The sequence below is a fragment of the Podarcis raffonei genome, chromosome 12, assembly GCF_027172205.1.
Source record: "Podarcis raffonei isolate rPodRaf1 chromosome 12, rPodRaf1.pri, whole genome shotgun sequence".
Taxonomy (NCBI): domain Eukaryota; kingdom Metazoa; phylum Chordata; class Lepidosauria; order Squamata; family Lacertidae; genus Podarcis; species Podarcis raffonei.
The window spans coordinates 10,221,649-10,241,365 of NC_070613.1; the positions used below are offsets into that span (position 1 = coordinate 10,221,649).

At 46.8% G+C, this 19,717-nt stretch overlaps 1 protein-coding gene across 1 annotated transcript in view; it reads right to left on the bottom strand.

The window, feature by feature from the left end:
• The window catches only part of ACVR2B (activin A receptor type 2B), a 138,142-nt gene that overhangs the window by 81,153 nt on the left and 37,272 nt on the right, over positions 1-19,717 (bottom strand). The window lies entirely within an intron of this gene.

Below are 19,717 nucleotides of genomic sequence, written 5' to 3' on the forward strand. Positions count from 1 at the left end.
CTACCTTCACAACACACACACACACACACACACACACACACACACACACACACGTTCCCAACCTAGCTATATCTGAGATGGCTCAAAGGCTGCAGAAGACTCTTAAGAAGCCGAATAATTTATTTTCTTAAAATTATTTATTACATTTATATGCCCCCTTCATCTTCCGAGGTTATCTCCAGGCATTGTGCATGGCTTTCCTCCTATCGATTTCAACCTCACAACAAACCTGTGAAGTAGTTTAGGCTAAGAGATGGTGAGCTGAGTGAGGATTTGAACCCAGGTTCTACTAGTCTAACAGGCCACTTTGGGATGAGATGTGGGGGTGGCTCAGGGCCTCAGCACACCCTTTCGAAGTTCCTTTGCCCCAAATGCCCTGTTCTCCGCACAGCTTCCATGCACGCCTCACGGTGATGCGCAAAACACAATGAGAACAGCTTAAAAACAGTTCAAAGAAACAACAACACAGAAAAGCAAAGCAAACAAATTAAAAAAACAATACACAAAAGTAGAGGCCCATTCATTCAACTGGGAAAGCTTGTCAGATAAAAAAAAATGAGTCTTCAATTGTTTCTGCAAAGTGCAAAGCCTCTCATATCTCTTGCTAAGAGTTACCACGGAGCAGGCTTCTGATATCTCTGGGGCTTGTGAGAGAAGCTCGCCCAAAGATGGCAGTGACCTATCGTGTTTATAAGGGATAAGGCAGTCTCCCAGGTAACCCGGTCCTGAGCTGTGTAGGGCCTCATGCAACAGTACCAATACCTGGCGGCAGACTGGGAGTCAGTGCAAATCCCACCAGCAAGGTGTTTTGTGTCGGTGGTGTCAAATGCTGCCACATTCTGCACCAGCTACAGCTTTCGGACCAACTGCAAGGGCGACCCCACATAGAGTACATTGCAGTAATTCAACCACTTTGGTTCTAAGGCGGAAACTGAGAGGCCATGCAACACTTGAGGGGGGCATGTTTGGCCCAAGTAGCCCCTCGTTGCTCACCCCTAATGCACAGACTTTGCTTTGGCATTTTAGTGGTAACTTGTGAAAAAACAGAAGGACTAAAATTTACAGAAACAACTTTTCTCTATACATGCATCTCTCTCTCTCTCTCTCTCTCTCTCTCTCTCTCTCTCTGTGTGTGTGTGTGTGTGTGTGTACACACCCCACACAGTTGTATCTTGCCCTTTGACCAAAGAGCTCAGGGTTACGTAATCAGAAATAGGGCAGTGCCTAAGACATAGCCTTATCAGTTGTGGCCCTCATAATATGTGGAATAGCATCCTAAGAAACAGTCCACCTGACTCTTTCATTGCTCCCTTTTAGATGGGCAGCAGAGACTGTTTTGTTTCACTTTTACAAGCTTTCAAACACCACTATATTTAAGTTCTTTCATACCACTACTGCCCTTCTTAGGTTATTTTATTATTAATCTTGTTGCTTTTACTGGTAAATTGTGTTCGTTGTTTTGTGCAACGCTTTAGTTCTGATCGTAAGTCCCCTTGAATATTTTATAGGAAAGTGAGGCATAAACGGTGAAGACAACGTAAACGAACACAGAGAAACAAACAGGGCCTGCCTTTTTTATCCTCATGACTCTGGCTGCATTCACACAGCGGCTTATTCGGTTGGCCGAAAGTTCCCCCTAACTGTTCACTTCTGCATTATACTTGAGCAACTTCTGGACATATAGCAGGATCGAGCGCAGGTTTAGCACTCATTTTCCATGTTAATAGCAAGTGAACAAAAAGGGAATGAGCACTATTTCAAACACACCATAGCACTGGGCTGTGTTGGGGCTGCACCAGCTTGAAAGCCAAGTGTACAACTCCTTCACTTTCCTAGTCGTAACTGAGTAGTATATCTGCTTTGCATGCAGAATGCCCCAGGTTTAATCCTGGGCAATTCCAGGAACTAGAACTAGCTGGAACTAAATAGAGGAGCTTCTCAGTAGCCTAGGATCTGAAGCACCTTTCTGTGGAAGGCTAGTCTTTCTCCCCCTTTCTCATGGCCAAAGGCCTTCCTTCTTTAGAAATACTTTTGAATAGTACCGTATTTTTTGTTCCATAAGGCGCACCTAGTTTTTAGAGGGGGAAATCAAGAAAAAAAATATCCTTTAAGGAGCGTGCGGCTCCTGCAGGCTTTTCTACAAAGAGGGAAAAGGGAATGACTGGCCGAGTCAGAAATAGTCATAGGGGCAGCTGTCATAGCGCAGCCATGTGTGTACACAAAAAGCCGGTGCTTTGGGGCTGTACGCAGCTCATTTGGAAACTTTGCTCATTTGGAAGACATTTGTATAAACCACAGGCAACAAGGCAAGTGGCTAAATGACAGCCTTTTCTGCACGGTGCAGGTTTTCAAAACAAGGAGAACTAAACCACATATTTAGGGGGAGAAATGTGGTTGCCACTAGGGCTGGGTGATACCTGGTTTTCAACAGTACGATATATCACCAGCTAAACATCACGATATCTGACATATCACGATATATATATCTGTGGCGGCAGCAGGCCTTGCTGGGCCTCCCTGTGATGGCAGAGGGTCCCGTCGTACCTCCCCGCAGCAGCTGGGGGCCTTGAAAAGGCTCCCCACAGCAGTGGAGGGGCTTAAAAATGTAAGGAAGCAGTAGATTTAATAAAAATTATTAAATAAAGTTTCATATAATATATTTAATATATTTTCAAATAATTTAAGAGTAGTTTAAGTGATTTACTAGTCAAGTTGCATCTGCTCCCCCACTCAAGAGGTCCAATCTATGCATGCATAAGCCCCACCAAGTTCACCTAAACTTACTTCTACTTTCCTGGGAGTAAGCCTCATTGAATTCATTAGGGCTTGCTTGTGAATAGACACACATTTGCTTGCACTGCTTACTGAAAAACACCCTCCCCATCATTCCCACACAGTACCCAACCTCCCATTTCAGCATAAGGCAGCCAGCTAAATCTTCTTAACTCCATCCCCCCCCAGAAGCCCCCCCCAAAGCCCTCATCCCACCAATCTCTCTCTCTTTTTATCAAAGGGAGGGAAGGAGGGCAAGCAAGCAAAAAGATAGACTCCTTTAAATATAAAAAAACCCCAAAAACATTCCTTTTTAATATGGAGGGAAGTTATTTAGGGGGAACCAACAACATAAACACCGCCACAAAATAAAACTAAAAACTCTTCCCTATCTTTTTTTCACTGGTGGGGGTGAATGTGAGGGGCAAAAGAGGAGTTTTCCAGTTGCCGGATCAAAGATACTGGTGAAGCTGAGTTTGCTGGTTTGTATGAAGGCTTAGACACGGCTGCCTGCAAATTATCTGCAAGGTATCTCTGTAAAGTATCAGTTCAGCTGAGCTACTCCCTGGGAAGTTATTAAGTCTCCCCCTTTCGTTCACCGGTATACAGTGGTACCTCGGGTTACATACACTTCAGGTTACATACGCTTCAGGTTACAGACTCCGCTAACCCAGAAATATTACCTCGGGTTATGAACTTTGCTTCAGGATGAGAACAGAAATCGTGCTCCAGCGGTGCGGCAACAGAGGGAGGCCCCATTAGCTAAAGTGGTGCTTCAGGTTAAGAACAGTTTCAGGTTAAGAACGGACCTCCGGAACGAATTAAGTACTTAACCCGAGGTACCACTGTATTGCCTTTTCACAATGTTGTTTCAGTGCTGGTATTCAATGATATCACACAGCCCTGGCTGCCACATTCCATGAGGCCACCACGAAAAGCATACCTGCCCATCCCTAAAAGCAGCAGTCAATGAACTAGGAGGCCAGGCAGGAGAACACTGAACGTGGGGGACAGAACATCTAACCAATGCTTTTTCCACCAAAAATTACTGGGAAGATGTTTGGGAGAGATGTGAGTTGGTGGCTACCCATGCATTCCCCAAAACATTAACTTGGTGGTAGAAGATCTGCTTTGCAAGGTCCCAGATCCAATCCCTGGTATCCCCAAGTAGGGCTGGGAGAAATCTCTACCTCAGGGGTGTCAAACTCAAATTCATCGGGGGCCGCATCAGCAGTTTGGTCACCCTTAAAGGGCCGGTTGTATCTGTAAAAACAAGTGGAGGTTTCCTGAATGCATGTAAAGTGGAGGTTTCCTGTGTAGAACGGCCGGCGCCGCTAGAGGGCAGACGTTCTCTGGCTTGTAGGCTGCCGCGCATGCGCTGAAGAGGCGGCTTTCATGTGTCAAAAAAAAAAGCGAGAATAAAAGGTGAAGGCTGGCGGCCGGCGGTGGCTACACGGGCCACATGACGAGGTCTGGCGGGCCGGATTCGGCTCGCGGGCCTTGTGTTTGACACCCGTGCTCTACCTGAAAGCCTGAAGAGTACACAAACCTGAACTGGATAGACTATGGGTCTGAGTCACTCACTATAAGGGGTTAAAACAGAGGCAGCAGTTCACAGCTAGAGTTAGAAATCTCCCAGGTACCAGGTGTGTTTTGCTGGCCCCTCCAGCTTTCTGAAGCAGGTAAGCAGAAGAGTTTCTTTATTGCATTTATATCCCACCTTTTTCTCCAAGGAGTACATGGTTCATCCCCTCCTCAGTTAATCCCCACTATGACCCTGTGAGGGAGGTTAGGAGGCTGTGACTGGCAGAGTGGGGATTTGAACCCTGATCTTCCCACACTCTAACCCATGAGTAGGCAAACTAAGACCCAGGGGCCAGATCCGGCCCAATTGCCTTCTCAATCCAGCCCGCGGGCGGTCCAGGAATCAGTGTGTTTTTACATGAGTAGAATGTGTCCTTTTATTTAAAATTCATCTCTGGGTTATTTGTGGGGCATAGGAATTCATTCATTTTTTTCTTCAAAATATAGTCCGGCCCCCGACAAGGTCTGAGGGACAGTGGACCGGCCCCCTGCTGAAAAAGTCTGCTGACCTCTGCTCTAACTACTACCCCTCACTGGCTTCCTATGGGGCAGCTATATAAATTAAGTAGGTAAATAAATACGGGGAAAGCACAATGTCACTTGGAGAAGGATCTGAAATATTTTCCGTGGAAATTTGAATTTGTCCTGGATTGTTTTATTTGATGTTTTAATGTGCTGTAAATCGCTTCAAGATTTTTCCTTTTAAAGTGGTACAGAAATGAAACAAAAAATGACGACCAACTTCATTGAGGGAAAAAAGCACCTAGGCAGTCTATTGTGGCGACTGTAACCTAGGTTTCAGGTGCCATTTGGCGACTAGCTTATATATCTGAGTTTCTAACGCTGGTTCTCACCTAACCTCTGGTTCACGCATGTCGCTGCTGCACACCAAGACGGCAGGGGATGAGCAGCAACTAGGTTAGTGCAGTGCAAACCCATCACCGGAGCCCATCCTGCACTCCTCCTGGTACAGGTGCGCCGCACTGACTTTGCAGTGGGCATGGCTCCCCCGCTCCTACAGCTGCTACTGGGTTAATGACTGGCAGCTCTAGGAAAGGGATCAAGCTTCTGTCCTGGACACCATCCCGTGCTCCCTTGAGATCCTGCTAGCTCCACTCCCTTCCAGAGATTTGCCAGGTACTTGACTCTTTCAGGCTCTGAAGCTATGCGTTAGGGCAGGGAAGTCCATGTGCCACCAAGGCAGCAACCGTCCCAAGGATGCTTTCAGTTCAGGGAGGGTCCCTCGCTCGGTAACAGAGCGCTGGTCTTGCACGTAGAAAACCCCAGGTTAGACCGCTCTCGCCTCCAGCTAAAAAAAGGTTCAGGTGTAAAGGTGATGGGAAATACTCTCTCCTGCCTGAGAACCTGGAGAGCTGCTAGCACCAGGAAACAGAACAAGGCTCCCCCCCCCCAAAAAAAAGGCTGCAAAGACAAGTTTGCTAACTCTGCTGGCAAGTCTATTGTTTTCATTGCACCAGTGTTGACCTACCACTGGCAGAAAAGGGAACAAAACGAGGCCTCGCAGTCAATGCAGCCCCTGTGGCTCTGCATAAACTCTGCTTACATTCTGTTTTTGAGGAGCCTGATCTATTGACATGGCAACTGTGAAAACTCCAGCCCAATTTGAAATTTAAATTGCATTTCTCCACTGCTCTATAAATCCCAGCAACAAACTGCCCCCGCCCGGCCACGGGGTTTGAAAATGCTTTTCACCATACAGCTTCCTTCCCTTCTCCACCCCCCCATTCCGTGCCCCCTCCCCAACCCCTTTCTTTCCCAGCAGAATGCTTCCATACACAACTGTTCTCCTCAAAAGGAAGAAGGGAGAACTGAATGGGTGGGGAGCGAAGCACCTCCATTTTAATGCAAATTTTTATTATCCTGTTGTAGAGCAGCAGGTGTTTGGCCACCCCACCCCACCCTTCTTCTTTTTTGGGGGGGGGAGCGAGGGGCCCAGCTACTTCGGTCTTCAAGTTCCCAGCAAACGGGTCCCGTTTAAAAAAATCTGTACAAAAGTTTTAAAAAAGAAAACGAGCTTTCGTAAAGTGACATGCAGATTGGCACGAAGCGAGAATGTTTGCTGTGTAAATATGACTCTCCACTGCAAACACTGGAAAGCCACAAGGCAAAACTGTGCTAGTGCACCAATTGTAGGGATTTTTCGACACAGAAAGCTTGCAAGATGAGAGAGAGAGAGAGAGAGAGAGAGAGAGAGAGAGAGAGAGAGATGGTTCGATTTCCAATCGATTTCCAACCAGCCGTTCTTCCGTGCCCAAATGCAAACTCCCAAACCCAGAAGTCCCCTTTTTAGTTCTCTTCCATACAGCAATACCTTTTTTTAAAAAGAAAACAAAAATCACAACTCATTGCAAGGAGCAGGAAAAACCCACCAGAACAGTTTGCTTGGATATTCCGAAGGCCGCTTATCCAGATGTATACACAGAATGCGTTGCACGCATACGGCGAACCAGCAGGGGGAGCACAAGCAGCTTTCAGAAGTGGAGCCGCCAATGTAATCAATGATACTATTAAACAAAGGAAATTAACAATACATCTCCAGATGGAAAGCAATGCATTATTCATTAGCTGCGTAAAAGCAATGCCCACAGGCCGCAATCCGGATCAGGCCCCACATGCTATGCCAGGGGTCAGCAAACCCTTTCAGCAGGGGGCCGGTCCACTGTCCCTCAGACCTTGTGGGGGGCTGGACAATATTTTTTTGGGGGGTGGGGATGAACAAATCCCTGTGTTCCACAAATAACCCAGAGATGCATTTTAAATAAAAGCACACATTCTACTCATGTAAAAACTCCAGGCAGGCCCCACAAATAACCCAGAGGTGCATTTTAAATAAAAGGACACATTCTACTCATGTAAAAGCACACTGATTCCCGAATTTAGAAGGCGATTGGGCCGGATCCGGCCCATGGGCCTTAGTTTGCCTACCCATGTGCTATGCCATTCAGACTCGTACAAGCATAGCCCATTTAGAAATAAAACAAGTGGCACAAAGAGAAAAGGATAGTTAACACAGGGAGATCTGCCTCCTTGGAACCAGTAGGGTCCTTCTTCCCTTCTCAGAACAGACCTGACTCCTGCAATGGCCAATTCACCTGGGTATTTACATAGCCTAACAAAATAGCTATGAAAAGAGCTGGCACACTTGAGTTTGCTTACTTTCCTCTTCCCACCCTGTTCCTTTGTATTGCTTCTGTTAAAAACGTCAAGCCATTGTTTTTTGAAACTAAAACTGGCAGAAAAGTGGCACATGAGTGCGAAAAGAGAATACATAAATAAGAATCCAGGATTGCATTGGATAGCATAAATGATGACAATGAAGCTAGCAACCTAAGCTATCGTTCAAACCAAAAATTCCCCGAAAGCCTCGGTGGCAAAGAAGGTAAAACTCATGCCATGTTCACCACAAGGCAGCTTCGCCACAGCTGCCGCTTATAGTTTTCAGGCTGGCATGCCTGCACAACAAGCCTTGGCCTCCCCATGGAACCCAGTCCTTCTTTCCCTAACTGTGTTATTCAAAACTCTGATGAAAAAATACAAGTTTCAAAAGCAACAACACAGGCATGAAGTTACTTCTATTAAAATTTTCACTGTCTATTCTACTTAGGGCAGGGTTGTTGCTGTTTTTGGTATGCACATGTACTATTTACCGTACTCTTCCGTGTATGTTGTTGTTGTTTAGTCGTTTAGTCGTGTCCGACTCTTCGTGACCCCATGGACCAGAGCACGCCAGGCACTTCTGTTCTCCACTGCCTCCCGCAGTTTGATCAAACTCATGCTGGTAGCTTCAAGAACACCATCCAACCATCTCATCCTCTGTCGTCCCCTTCTCCTTCTGCCTTCCATCTTTCCCAACATCAGGGTCTTTTCCAGGGAGTCTTCTCTTCTCATGAGGTGGCCAAAGTATTGGAGCCTCAGCTTCACGATCTGTCCTTCCAGTGAGCACTCAGGGCTGATTTCCTTAAGAATGGATACGTTTGATCTTCTTGCAGTCCATGGGACTCTCAAGAGTCTCCTCCAGCACCATAATTCAAAAGCATCAATTCTTCGGTGATCAGTCTTCTTTATGGTCCAGCTCTCACTTCCATACATCACTACTGGGAAAACCATAGCTTTAACTATACGGACCTTTGTTGGCAAGGTGATGTCTCTACTTTTTAAGATGCTGTCTAGGTTTGTCATTGCTTTTCTCCCAAGAAGCAGGCGTCTTTAAATTTCGTGACTGCTGATCACTGCCTTGTCGTGGCAAAGGGGCTTGAATAACTCAGAGAAGCTATGAACTATGCCGAGCAGGGCACCCAAGATGAACAGGTCATAGTGGAGAGTTTTGACCAAACGTGATCCACCTGGAGGAGGAACCGGCAAGCCACTCCAGTATCCCTGCCAAGAAAACTCCATGGACAAAGACAACTCTTCCGTGTATAAGACTAGGTTTTCTTCTTTAAAAATCGTGCTGAAACATGGGGGTCATCTTACACATGGGTAGTGCTTAGGGCGGACGTTTGATTGGTTGTTGCCCCGGTTGTCAGCAACTATTGTGCATGTCATTGGTTGCTGTGTCAATGGTTGGTGTTGATTGGCTGACGCTGCAGCAATTGGGCGGGCGACAGGCAGCGCAGGGACAGCAGAGAGGCGGATTTTGCGACACGTGCGGGTGAGCAATTTTCGGCAATTCCCCCCCCCCATAAAAAAGCTCAATAACCCTTGGTAATCCTCCCCCAAAACGCTCAACTCTGCGCCATCTCCCCCCATTTTTTAAAATTTGAACCCCCCAATAGGGGGCGTCTTATGCATGGGGGCGTCTTATATGAGGAAAAGTACGGTAGTTATGTGTTTTCAATTATGCTGTCATACCTGGGAGAGTTTGGGGAATGGCCAGCCTAAATGTCCATACATACATATATCTGTATCAGTTCATCTTCAAGTTTGCTTCATCTTTATTTATTTATTTTTAAGCTAACACACACAAACATCACACACAAACCAGCTTTGCTAGCACAGCTTGGCTTAAAAATAGCTTGAACACAGAAAGCCAAACTACAGAGGCTCCTTAGCGCAGATGGATTAATGCACATGTGAATTAACCGACTATAATATGGAAGGACGGTTGGGGTCAGACTTGGTTATTCACTGAATTTAAAAAATGACCAAGAACCCTCTTCTTCTTTTTTCTTATGTTTACAAACCAGAGTGTCCCGAATTGGCGAAGGCTAACAGCAGTCTTAGCAGACCACCAGCAGGGTGGTCTACTAAGCTTTTTTCTAACCTGCTCATATTGAAAGCACTTCAATAACTCCACACTTCTTTATTTCATGCAATCTTAGAGAGGTCTGGAATTGAAGGCAGATAATGCCATTTCCAAAGTACGAAAGGGACTGACAAAGAGACCCTCCGCTCCCGAGTGTGGGGGAAAAGCAAACTCCAAAACTACTTCAAATTATCACACCAGTCATGATGATAACCTTTACTACAAGCAGAGTTTTCGCCACGCCACCATGTAAAACGGGAGTACCCTGCATGGGAGGAAAGGATCAAAGCATGTAGAACTTAATTTCCCTTATTTACAGAGCAGCCTGAAATGGCTGGCCTGAGGTAACTATCCCTTATCTATTAAAACAAGGAACGGACATGGTGTTTGAGACACACTCCCTTGCTATCTTTGCTCATTCATAGGTTGCCAAGTCAGTACTTGAGTACTTCTCTGCAAATTTGCCGGCCAGTCTGCAGATGAGGCGCACACAGGCTTTACAGTGGTACCTCAGGTTACAGAAGCTTCAGGTTACAGACTCCGCTGACCCAGAAATATTACCTCAGGTTAAGAACTTTGCTTCAGGATGAGAACAGAAATCGTGCTGCGGTGGCACAGCGGCAGCAGGAGGCCCCATTAGCTAAAATGGTGCTTCAGGTTAAGAACAGTTTCAGGTTAAGTACGGACCTCCGGAACGAATTAAGTACTTAACCTGAGGTACCACTGTACTTAACCTGAGGTACCACTGTATTCCCTCTTCCTCTGCCTGCTCACTGTAGGACGGAGGACTCCAGGTGTCACAAATGTCACACAGGCGAAATGTAAAGGTACCTGGGGAATCTAAGGTTTGTGGCCTAGTAACCCCTATTAACAGCTCTGCAAACTGGCCCAGTTTTCACCTAACACTAAACCATGGTTTATAGTTATGAGGAGAGTGGTAGGCGAGTCGTGGGCTCATGCCAACAAGGAAACTGGAAGTTTCCACTTCCGTTTTAGATTAACCGCAGTACAGCGTTGCGTCCAAACTTTTAACGGTCAATGTTGACTACAGTTTGTTGGAACAAGCTAGCTTCTGAAGCTATGGTTTGAAGAAGCTGGCTTGTTTCAATAAACCATGGTTAAGATTTTTCCCAGTAGTGATGTATGGAAGTGAGAGCTGGACCATAAAGAAGGCTGATCGCCGAAGAATTGATGCTTTTGAATTATGGTGCTGGAGGAGACTCTTGAGAGTCCCATGGACTGCAAGAAGATCAAACCTATCCATTCTGAAGGAAATCAGCCCTGAGCGCTCACTGGAAGGACAGATCCTGAAGCTGAGGCTCCAGTACTTTGGCCACCTCATGAGAAGAGAAGACTCCCTGGAAAAGACCCTGATGTTGGGAAAGATGGAGGGCACAAGGGGAAGGGGACGACAGAGGACGAGATGGTTGGATAGTGTTCTCGAAGCTACCAGCATGAGTTTGACCAAACCGCGGGAGGCAGTGGAAGACAGGAGTGCCTGGCATGCTCTGGTCCATGGGGTCATGAAGAGTCAGACACGACTAAACGACTAAACAACAACAACAAGATTAACTCAAGTTTGTCTGGGTTTGGACATGTGGCTAATCTAAAATAGAAGCAGCTGTAGCTTGGTGGTCCAGTGCTTGCTTTGTGTGCAGAAGGTCCCAGGTTCAAACTCCAGCATCTCCAGGTCAGATGAGAAAGACGATTGCCTGAAAGCCTGAAGAGCCACTGTCAGTGTAGGCGCTATAGAGCAAGATTATTATTATTTAGTTATTAAATAAATATGTATGGACCAAACGACCTGACTTGGGATAAGACCGCTGCCTTATATTCTGTTATGTCCTCCTCATGTTCCTCTAAAAAGGTAAAAGGACCCCTGACCATTAGGTCCAGTCATGGCCGACTCTGGGGTTGCGGCGCTCATCTCGCTTTCCTGGCTGAGGGAGCCGGCGTACAGCTTCCGGGTCATGTGGCCAGAATGACTAAGCCACTTCTGGCGAACCAGAGCAGCACACGGAAACGCCGTTTACCTTCCCACCACAGCACTACCTATTTATCTACTTGCACTTTGAGGTGCTTTCGAACTGCTATGTTGGCAGGAGCAGGGACCGAGCAACGGGAGCTCACCCCGTCGTGGGGATTCGAACTGCCGACCTTCTGATCGGCAAGTCCTAGGCTCTGTGGTTTAACCCACAGCGCCACCCGCATCATGTTCGTCTACATCCCTCTAAATTCTCCCTGTGTGCAGGGATTCATTCTCATAAAGCTAAGCTATGGTCTAGTGTTAACATCCAATCCAGACCACTTATCACTGTTTTAATGTTCCTAATTGGTGGACAAAGTGGGTCAGTCCAGACTCCCTGATCCTGCCAGGCTTCCCAACTCATATTCCAAAACTTCCATTCTGACCCAAACATTTATTGCGAGAGGGTTGATTTTGTTTTATTTATTTTTTAGGGCAGAGGGGTCTTTCTTTTTGTTTTCCCCTACCCGGGAAATGGAAGGTATTTTATTCCAGAAAAAGTGAAATGCTATTGTTGCGTCCAATTCATGTAGCTACAAAACTCTTAAGAGATTTTGGGATTTAGAATCATAAAATCGTAAGAGTTGGAAGGGACCATGAGGGTCAACCTGATGCAGTTCAGGAATCTTTTTGCGCAATGTGGGGTTTCGAACCCACCGCCCTGAGATTCAGAGGCTCGGACTCTGCCAACTGAGCAATTTAGACTGAGACGGTAATGTTAATGATGAATGCAGTATCACATTTGACTGGGTTGCTGGTGACATGCTTAGGACTTTGGTATTGGGAAACTGCTTTAAAGGGCTGCAAAATAAAGACTCTAGTTCAAGAATGCAATTTGAGACTCTGCTAAGCACATTGCTCCTGCGACATGGTGACAAAGCCTCGGTGCACTGCACAGCCTCTGAGTCCTCGTTTCCCAGCTGCCTCAGATTTCTCCATCTCCTGCCTCGAGTGAAATAAAATGATGCTTGAAAACACACACACACACACACACACACACACGAGCATGTGAAACTGCTTGCCCAACAGTTACTATTATTATGTAGGATAAATTGCTTATGTGATTAGGTCCTGTCTGAACATGACACATACAATATACAATTGTATTGTGTTCAGGGCAGTAGTTTGCTATGGTTTTAAGTGTTCCATGTCCCCAAATGTCGATTTGCCTTTGGGGAGGTGGGACTTTTCAAATTACAGCCAAGAAGCTTGCAATACCTGCTTGGTACCCAATCAGCCAATGAGTGAATACTTCATTAGCAATTAATATATCTGTTAAGAAAGCTGTGCTTATTAAAAAAAGCAGCCCCATTTTCCCACCCCAACAAAACTGAGTGATCTCTATAAGTAAGTGACGTTCTCAAGCAGTTCTTTAACACCAAGTGTGGGAGTGGAAGTTTTTCGATGCTGATATACTGCAAGCAACTTGCGTACCTGCTGATTCTGAAAGTTTGGGGATTATTGACCGGCATTTAACGATAGAACATTTGCTTTTCATGACAATTATGATGCACATTCACACACACCTGACGTTAACCTGTATGCTAATGCTGGTTTGAGTTTTCCTGGGCTCATGCTTATGTAGATTATGAGCGTATGCTTATCAGCTGCAAATTGTAACAGAACAAAATGCAACAAAAGAAGAAGAAACAAAAAAAAACGCACTTTGGAAAAGAAATAGAAGAAACAATAAAAAGACACTTTTGGGGAGGAAACATACAGCACCTAGCACAGCACCGTTATAACTGCTAGGCAGGCAGAAAAATAATTGGGTGGTCCACCAAGACCCTTCGCAATTTTCAAGTGGTCCGTGGGGAAGGACCTACTGGTCTACACTGACAGGGATTAGCTACCTAGGATTTCAGGCAAGTCTGCCGGGGGGGGGGGGGGAGGAGACACGCTATCAGGAGATGCAGTCAACTGCGCCCGAAAAATTAAGCAGGCAAAGTGTGTGCTCTGCCATTGAGCTTCCCAACATATTAATGTATAATTTCAACAGGGCTTCTGGAATGCTAAGGTGTTGCTGCAAAAATTCTTGTCAGAGAACCATTCATTACACCCATGTGGAGGTTAAGAAACAGCAGCTTGCTCAAGTTTTGCCAGTCTGTCCATGGGCAAGAAAGGATTTGAATCCTGGCCTCTGAAGACCCCCCAACATTCAACCCACCAAATACTAACTTAATATCTAAGACAAGGCCCTTTCATTGTGCTATATTTCTGGGGTGAGTGACATTTTGCTTTCCCCGTATTTATTTACCTTACTTTATATAGCTGCCCCGTAGCAGAAGAACTCTAGGAAGCCAGGGTGCTGTAGTGGTTAAGAGTGTCAGACTAGGACCTGGGAGATCAGGGTTCAAATCCTCACTCAGCCATGAAGCTCACTGGGTGACCTAGGTAGGGCCAGTCACAGCCTCATAACGTACCTCATAGGAGTGTTGTAGAGGTTAACTGAGGAGTGGGGTGAACCACGTACTTCTTGGAGGAAAAGATGGGATATAAATGCAATTTTAAAAACCCTCTTCTGCTTACCTGCTTCAGAAAGCTGGAGGGGCCAGCCAGATGGAGACGTCAGTTGCCGGCCTGGCATCTAGAGATCTCCACGTGGCTGCAATCGGACCCTCGCCAGTCGCAATACGGCGAGTTTCTAACACTACTTATAGCCCATGCTTGGAAGTTATCCATAAAAGCAAAGGAGGTAACAGTACAGTGGTACGCCGGGTTACATACACTTCAGGTTACAGACGCTTCAGGTTACAGACTCTGCTAACCCATAAATAATACCTCAGGTTAAGAACTTTGCTTCAGGACGAGAACAGAAATTGCGCAGCAGCAGCGGGAGGCCCCATTAGCTAAAGTGGTGCTTCAGGTTAAGAACAGTTTCAGGTTAAGAACGGACCTCCGGAACGAATTAAGTACGTATCCAGAGGTACCACTGTATATACTGCTAAATGCTCATTTCTCTCATTTAAAGGAATACCATTGCGAGGAGCTTCCTTAGAGGACAGGGAGGAAAAATATAAGCTTCTTCAGAGGATCTGCCCCCAATTTTGTGGTCTGTTTCCCAGGGGTATGTGAGAAGAGAAGGTGGGGTGGAGGTGGCTGAAAAACAAGCCATATAGCTTCTTTCAATGTGTGCTATTTTGTGCAGCCAGAATTGGGTAAAGGATGCAAAACAGCTGCAGCCAGAAGAGGATTGATCCATCTCTCCCCCCCCCCTTTTTTTTGGTTGATTGTTTCCCTAGTTTCCCTGGTCCACAGATCTTGCCAGCCGACGAACAAGCACGGCACTGATTTGTTGTATTAATCTCACCACAAGATTTTTAAAGATCTGCATAAAAGCTTTTTTCTACCCCCCCGGGGGGGGCAGAACCTTTATTTTAATCGGAGGTTTTAAACCTTGCAGGCTGCAAAGTAACAAAGCACCACAACACTTGCTTGAACCGCTAAAAATCGCTGCATGCAGTTTGAGGTTGGAGCAGCTGGGTGTCTGATTACAAAGTTCGGCTGGGGGGGGGCGGGCGGTGGCAGAGGGGTGGGGAGAGAAACGCCCAACACCAAATGCCAAACCTCGATACATGCATTATGCTGAGTGCCTGGTCCGACACAGACCCATCGTGCCACCACAGACAACAGACTGCTATTGAAAAATAAGTAACAAACTCGGCCATTTGCGGACGCGATGCTAAAAAGTTTGGCTCCCTCTCAAATCTGGAGGTGCGCGGGAAGCAAAGTGCAAAACTGAGCCCTGCCAGCGTGGAAGCATATGCAAGCTGGGAGAGCTATGCATAACTCTTTTGAGATAAGACCAACCAAAGAGTCCTGCGGAAGTCTACAGAACTCAGGCTGCACCCCTCCCCACAGTCCCTTTTGCCTGACTGATGCTTCCTTCAACCTTGACAGTGCTTCTTGTTTCCCTGGATGGAAGGGTGTACAGTGGACGCTCGGGTTGCGAACGTGATCCGTGCGGGATGCACGTTCGCAACCCGCAGCATTCGCAACCCGTGTCTGCGCACTCGTGGGTTGCGATTCGGTGCTTCTGAGCATGCGCAAAGCATGATTTAGCACTTCTGCGCATGCGCGACTGCCGAAACCCAGAAGTAACTCATTCCACTACTTCTGGGTTTCGACGGTCCGCAACCTGAAAAATTGCAACCTGAAGTGGCTGTAACCCGAGGTATGACTGTATTTGTGAAGAAGCTTCCGACTTTCGTTATGGCTGGGACATACTCTACCCACCACTAACATGAGGCCCTTGGAAAGTTTCTCAGGGGGAGAATATGGCCCTCACCCCTCCCTCTGCCGCTGAGCTCACTCCAGTGGGACTGCACTGCAAACCATTGTTTTTCTTCAGCTACCAGGTCAGCAGTTGTTTAATGTACACCATTCCCAGGGGACCGAATGTCCCTGAGGACATTTGGGATTCCCAAGCTGCTCCCCCCCCCAACTCTCTGATACTGAAGGTGGCTTTCCTGGCAGAGAAAAGCAGTAGGGGGAGAGTTTGCAGACAAAAAGAATAATAGAATTCTAATGTTTGAAGGGATCCTGAGAGTCTTCCTTGCAATGCAAGGAATCTCAACTAAAGCGTTCGCGACAGGTGGCCACCTAACCTCTGCTTAAAAAACCCCGTGGGAGGAGCTTCATTAACTACGAACCCCGAAATCTGGGATCCTCTCCAAACCGGTGCCAAAGCTTTTGCACTTGTTCTGTACTACCCCCAAACTGAGTAACTGAATCAAACCAGGATTCATTCATAGTTAACACTCACAAATCCGGCATTCTCTGATTCACTCCAAACTGGCGCCAAACCAGCTGCACTGTGCTGTGATATCTTACACACAGGTAATCGTATGACACCTGCAGTATAATACCCTCAGATGGTAGAATGTGCTTTGCAAGTACAATGGCAAATATTTGTGCAGGTACGTTCCCTTCAGATCTGTGTACTTTATACCACTCGCAGGACATTTGTAGCAGGCAGACGACTAGGTTCATGATCACCAAACATCAAAGTGGTATCTGCATATTGGGGATGAAGAGCAATTGCTGACATCTTGTCATTTGCCATTTTTTTAACAGTGCTCTCTTGCTGCTCCAGACAACTTTCTTTTCAGGTTGCTGGAGGTGCTTCTCTAACGCATCCTTTGAACTGTGACCTGCAAAATCTGCATTCTGCTGTGACTTTCCAATACAGTGGACGCTCAGGTTGCGTTCGTGATCCGTGCGGGATGCACATTCGCAACCTGCAGGCGCGGGTTGCGATTCAGCGCTTCTGTGCATGCACGACTGCCAAAACCCAGAAGTAACCTGTTCCAGTACTTCCAGGTTTCGGTGGTCCGCAACCCGAAAAAATGCAACCTGAAGCGACTGTAACCCAAGGTATGACTGTATTGTTGTGCCAGGCCCTTTCCTCCCCAATATATTATCTTACATGGAAATTTCAATGAGACCACAAATGAAGATTTAGGGTATGAGTCCATAGTTTCGGCACATAGAATCATAGAGTTGGAAGAGACCACAAGGGCCATCGAGTCCAACCCCCTGCCAAGCAGGAAACACCATCAGAGCACTCCTGACATATGGCTGTCAAGCCTCTGCTTAAAGACCTCCAAAGAAGGAGACTCCACCACACTCCTTGGCAGCAAATTCCACTGTCGAACAGCTCTTACACATTATAGGTGGAAATGAATTTCTCTGTCCTGCTTTTATATGTGGCATCCACTTTACAAAATCTGATACAGTCGTGGCTTCCTTTCTCTCTAGAGTTTCATCCTACCATGCATGGGAGGCCACGGAGGATGAGAGAGTAGCAGTCATGAGGGAGCAAGTCACCATGCTTTACTCAACGGACTCCCACATCAAGAGGAGGTTGCTGGAGAGAGTGCTGTTGCACTCACACGACTTTTTGGTTCCTGAAATTTGTTCTGATTGTGCAGATCAAGTATACAGTGGTATGTTGGTTCACGAACAGCCCTGTTTACGAACTATTCGGTTTACGAACTCCGCAAAACCGGAAACAGTGTCCCGGTTTGCGAACCTTACCTCGGTCTACGAACGGAAGCCGAACGGTGGAAAGGCACCGGCGGTGGCAGGCCTCATTAGGGAAAGTGCACCTTGGTTTAAGAACAGATTCGGTTTAAGAACGGACCTCAGGGATGGATTAAGTTTGTAAACCGAGGTACCACTCTAATGGGTAGAATTCTACAGAATGTGTTGCTAGTGTGCAAAAACAGTTAATATCCAAAGATCAGCGGGTATGCACCTCCAGCTGGTGGCGACATCGCCCGGGCATCTTCACTTGGTGGAGTTCACTTGCACCGATAGCCAGGTGCAAAATGAGCTTGGCGCCTGGCGAATTTTGAACACTGCACCCGGCTGGCTGTGATGTCCCTCTGCTCGCTGGAACTGGGATGATGCAGGCCAGGGGTGTTGGTGCTCTGGGTTGGCAGCAGCGGGGGCCATGTGCACACAGCGAGAGCCAGTGTGGTGTAGTGGTTAAGAGCGGTAGTCACCTAATCTGGGGAACCGGGTTCGTGTCTCCGCTCCTCCACATGCAACTGCTGGGTGACCTTGGGCCAGTCACACTTCTCTGAAGTCTCTCAGCCCCACTCACCTCACAAAGTGTTTGTTGTGGGGGAGGAAGGGAAAGGAGAATGTTAGCCGCTTTGAGACTCCTGAAGGGGAGTGAAAGGCGGGATATCAAATCCAAACTCCTCCTCTTCTTCTTCTTCTTCTTCTTCTTCTTCTTCTTCCACCAAGCTGGTGAATCACCCCAGCACAACAGCAGCGACCCCCAACTCACACCCTGCTGATGGTCCTGCGAATGAACTTCCTATGGGCGTCTTGTTGGCCGCAGCTGGAAAGAGGATGCTGGGCTAAGCAGGTCCTTTGATCTCTTCCAATGTTCTTATGATTTACTACCAGCTCATGTGCTTAGCTACTGAACTAAAAAACATACACAGAGAAAGACACCAGGCATGTGTTGTTTTTTTTTACTTAACATGCTGCTGTCTTGGCCGCCTGTTTTAGCAGCGTATTGATGCAGTGTGTTTTATCGTTGTAATAATTCCATAGTATTGGTTGGTTTTTCATTATCTGATCTTTAACGCCAGGTATCTCCGCCATGGGACTATTTGGTGAAGGGCTGATTATAAACATGACGAAATAAAGAAAGAAAAATACACCGTATCTGTTTGCTTTTTCGTTTCGCACACCGCTCTTCCTTCGGAGACTGGCTTACATGAGGGTCTCAGAACAGATTTCATACCCCACAAATGTCCCAGAAAAACTACGATGTCCCATTTTCTCGCGAGAGAGAATACCAGCCATTTTGGATGCTGCAATCTCATGCACATGGGGGGGGGGGGAATCCTGCTGGTGGGAGTTGTAGTTCAGCAACATCTGGAGGGCCAGATATTTTCCCACACCTGATTTATGACAGTCTTTGGAGGCCCTGCTCAACATGCTGAAACCAAGGGTGGTGCTACTGCTTGGGGGGCCACAGGACAGGGCCTTTTCAGTGGAAGCACCCCGATTGTAGAAGCTGCTCTCGAGGAAGACAAGGGAGGCCTCCTCCTCTTTTGTTCTTTAAATGGCTAGCTAAGAACGGTTAGTTCTGCCTGGTTTTGAACAGGTCCTACTTTTATCTCTTTGCTTTTATCTGTTCTCTGTTGGCTCTGAACATTCTTCACAATTGCATTTTTGTAAACTACCACGCTGGCTCCTTTTTGGGGGAGGAAAAGAGATGCGTAGAAACGCTTCGTAAATTATTAATAAAATTTCACTGCAGAACTTAGCTTTTCTTGGCTAAATTTTAGTGCGGACTCCTCCCCACCTCCTATTGGGACGCGGGTGGCGCTGTGGGTTAAACCACAGAGCCTAAGGTAAAGGTAAAGGGACCCCTGACCATTAGGTCCAGTCATGACCGTCTCTGGGGTTGCGGCGCTCATCTCGCTCTATAGGCCAAGGGAGCCGGCGTTTGTCCTCAGACAGCTTCCTGGTTATGTGGCCAGCATGACTAAGCCGCTTCTGGCAAACCAGAGCAGCGCACAGAAACGCCATTTACCTTCCCG